Below are 4,549 nucleotides of genomic sequence, written 5' to 3'. Positions count from 1 at the left end.
AAGTCTTAACACTAAACATGGAAATAATCACAATCAGAATCAATTAGCACAAGTGATTCCCTTTAATTAAGGAATCACTGCCTAACAGATACTAACATGTTTAATTAAGTAAAGAAATCAGTTTGAGGACAGATTGATTATTGCCATATAAGGGGGCAGTAAAAGTATGAAGTAAATGCCTGAGTCTAAGTACAAAAATATGCTTAATTTTGGAAAAGGATTCAAGGTAAAACATCACAGTAACTAATGGAAGGGTGTCAGTCAATTTAAACAAACGAATAAAATTAGGGTTCATAAGAAAACCCTTTTGCAATCAGTCGCAACATTGAGGGAGTCAGAATCAATTAAGAAAGGATCATGATTCTGCATTTCAACATATGAATAGGAGGGAATGAACAGGCATGCAGGGTCAAACATGTTGACAAAAAGAAGCAACACAAACATACAATAGCAATAGGGGTAAGCTAGGATTCAGCAGTAAAAGAAAACCATTCGAAGCACAGTAATCGAGTAGGTCAAGTAGTCACAGAGAATCAAAATGCAGAGAACCAAACTAACAGGTAAGAGAGTCAAAAACAAGTAAAGGTCTCACAGTAACAAGTGAGGAAAACCTTTTAGGAAATTAGGGCTTCAACAATAGTCGAATTTAAAAGATGGTAAGAACTCAGAATCAGATAAGTGAAACAAGACAATAAGATCCAAACGCAAAGAGCTTAATCGAACTAAACATGCGTATAAATAAACCAAGAGAGTTTCAGAAGCCCAGGTAGAGCCAAAAAACTTAGGGCTTTTAGCATGATGAACCAGGTAGCAGCAAACATGGACAAACATAGTAAAAATCATAAAAACACACTGAAAATCAGAGAAAACTTTAGGAAACCCTAATCGTTAAAAATGGAGAGTCATTTTGAAAGAAAAATTGAAGAACCTTCGAGAAACACTTAAAAAGTTTGTAATAAGCACAGATCTAAGATAGATCTGAAAGAAAAATCGAACAACTCTTAGAGCTAGGGTTTCAAAGAACCTAGAGAAAGTGAGAAAGGCTTTAAAAGATACCGATCTAGCCGGAAAAGTCAAGGATATGACTTGAACAACCATAGATGGCCGAAAAAGGACCAGAGATCGAAGTCGAGCAAGGACTGGACCAGACCTCTTCGAGATTTGTCCATGGAATCACGAAAATATGTAACCAGTAGACATAGGAGACGAGTACACATCTCAAAACTCCATGGGAGACCATGGATTAGGTGGGGATTAAGGTGGATTAGGGTGGAATTGGGTGGCGGAGGCTAGGGTATATGTGAGGCTCTGGAGAGAATTGAGAGAAGAGGGATTCAAGGGCGGCGTTTTGGTGAAAAGTGAATTAGGTTAAGGGGTCGTTAAGGTTTATTTTAGGAAGATTGAACGGTGGCCGTTGATCTGAATGATCAACGGCCTGGATTAAAAAGGGTAGGTGGGGAATCCGAGTTTGGGTCGATTTAATTGAGTTGGGGCCGAGTTTTATTGAAATTGGGTCGGGGTTTAATTGGGTCTGATTTGGGGTTCAATTTAGGCTAGAATTTAAACACAGATGGGCTGTTATTTAAATAGCCAATTTTCCCTTTTAAAATTATAAAAAATAGTAAATAAATTTCTAAGAATAAACTGGAAGCACTAAAATGATTCACAACATGTAAATGCCAGTATAAAAATATAGAGATTAATTTTATGAATATAAAACACAATTAAATCTTAAAAGGCTAATATTGCAATTATATGCAATTAACTTTTAAAAAATACTAAATAAAATTGTGAAAAATATGCAAAAATTACCCTAGCCATACTTTGGCATAAATATAACGATCCAATATATGAATCATCAAAAATAATAATTTTGGACATAATTATTCGGATTTTATGGAGGAAAAGAGGGAAATAAATTAATTTTAAAACCTTTAAAAATTATGGAAAAAATAATAAAACATTTGGACATGCTTATGTATGCATATATATGCTGTTTTGAAAGTATTTTGCATATTGAAAAAATATAGGGAAAATTGGGTGTCAACAGCTGCCCCTCTTTACCCGGGAAGGATGAAAGAGTTTTCGGGTAAAGATATGATGGCCTATTTTGACCGAGCGAAACGGTATGAAGAGGTTTAGGCCGCACCCTGACTTCTGAGCTGCCTACATATCCCTGGTTTCATAGGAATCATGCCATATGTAGTTCAGGTTCCATCGGCGAAGTATGCCAATGGAGACTTTACAAGAACGAACGCAATATCTAGGGCTGGGTGAGTGGACGACTTACGGGAATGGTTAGGTTTGATATGGCTGCAGGCACTTGAGCGGAACCGCTCCTGCTGGGATGGCTGTTGCTTGCCGGTTTACCTGCAAATAAGCAATACAAGCATATATTGTGCGTAAATTTAGACATGCTGCAAATTCCCGTTGGACCATGAATGCTATCTTTGGGCAGTGAAGATGACGTCCTTAGACCATGATGTTTTGGGCCATGAAGCGTATAATAAAGGACTCGCAGGCCATGAAATGATGTTCTCGGGCTATGAGGATGGTGCCTCCGAACCATGACGCCTTTGAATAATGATATATAAAATATCGAAAAAAATCCTCGGTCCATGACATGGTGTTCTCGGGCTACAAAGATGGTGCCTCCGAACGATGACGCCTTGGGATGAGTTGGCGATATTTAATCCCATGAAGGATGTAGTAGCATGTGGAAATCTTTCAACAGTGCAATGTGGCGATCTTTTAGCCGTGCAATGTGGCAATCTTTCAACCGTGCAATGTAGCAATCTTTCAGCCGTGCAATGTGGCGATCTTTTAGCCGTGTAATGTGGCGATCTTTCAGCCGTGCAATGTGGAGATCTTTCAGCCGTGCAATGTGGCGATCTTTCAGCCGTGCAATGTGGCGATCGTTCAGCCGTGCAATGTGGCGATCTTTCAGTCGTGCAATGTGGCAATCTTTCAGCCGTGTAATGTGGCGATCTTTCAGCCGTGCAATGTGGCGGTCTTTCAGCCGTGCAATGTGGTGATCTTTTAGCCGTGCAATGTGGCGATCTTTCAACCGTGCGATGTGGATGCAGATGGAGGTAGAGCTTAACCTCGGAAGGCAGAATAGTAGCCTTATGCAAGTTGGAAGGCAGAATGGTAGCCATATGCAATGCAGATGCAGATAGAGGTAGAGCTTAGCCTCGGAAGGCAGAATGGTAGCCTTATGCAAGTTGGAAGGCAGAATGGTAGCCTTATGCAATGCAGATGCAGATAGAGGTAGAGCTTAACCTCGGAAGGTATAATGGTAGCCTTATGCAATGCAGATGCAGACAAAGGTAGAGCTTAACCTCGGATGGCAGAATGGTAGCCTTATGCAAAATAGCGAATGAAAGTAGAGTTTTCTTACCTGATAGCAGATTGCAGCGTGGTGATTACTGGGAGCGTTGTGACATACGGAACATTACGGGTGCGTGCTGATAGCAAATGTTGGTAAGTGTAGTGGTTCGGAAAATTGTATTATTGAACAATGTTTGTTCTATGGCCGTACAGTATGTTCTATGAATTTGTAATCCTAGTGCCTGCATCCAAAGAAAAATCATGAGTTTTGTAAAGGGGAAGATTAGTTCGTATCCCTGCTACCTTTGCTTGACTCGTTCGGCTTTGATCTAGCGATGTCGTCTGTATCATTGGGGTAGCGTTGCTAAACAAAGCAGTTTCAATAATAGACATGCATGATTTTATAAAATATGACATAAATGTATAATTAGAATAGTTTTTAGATGAACCGACGATTGTGACGTGGTTCGAGACATTGCAACCTCTCTTGTTACGGAATTTTGAGGGTCCTCCTAAAAATTCTACCCCAGTTTGATGGGTTAACGCTCCTGAATGTTGCTCGTGCGGCGATCGGCAGAAATTACTTCAGAATTATGAGGGTCCTCCTCAAAATTCTACCACAGTTTCCAATTTTTTGGGGAAATGAAAATTTTATTGATTTGTCACCGAACCCATAGGGCTGCCTATGTATCCCCTCTTAAACGGGAATCAGGTCAGGCGTAGTTCAATTTACATCATATAAGGAAAGCCTAAAGATTACACATAGCAACGCTTGACTGCATCTAAATTAATCGGCTTTGGCCAAACTTCTCCGTCCACTTCTGCAAGTATGAGGGCTCATCTTGTCAAAACCCGGTGAACCACGTACGGACCCTGCCAGTTGGGAGAGAACATCCCTTTGGCTTCATCTTGATGTGGAAAAAGTTTCTTTAACACCAGTTGTCCCGATGCGAACTGTCTTAGCTTGACTCTTTTGTTGAAGGCTCTGGACATTCTGTTATGATTGAGATGACCATGGAAAAATGTGTTCACTCTCTTTCCGTCTATAAGAGCTAGTTGCTCGTAACGAATCTTCACCCACTCTGCGTCGTCGAGCTCAGCTTCCTGTATGATTCTCAGGGAAGGGATTTCTACTTCAGCGGGAATGACGGCCTCTGTACCATAAACCAGCATATAGGGGGTTGCCCCGGTTGATGAGCGGACCGTTGTGCGATACCCC

This window comes from Nicotiana attenuata, chromosome 5 (genome assembly GCF_001879085.1).
Source record: "Nicotiana attenuata strain UT chromosome 5, NIATTr2, whole genome shotgun sequence".
NCBI lineage: Eukaryota > Viridiplantae > Streptophyta > Magnoliopsida > Solanales > Solanaceae > Nicotiana > Nicotiana attenuata.
Note: the sequence above shows the minus strand (reverse complement) of the source record.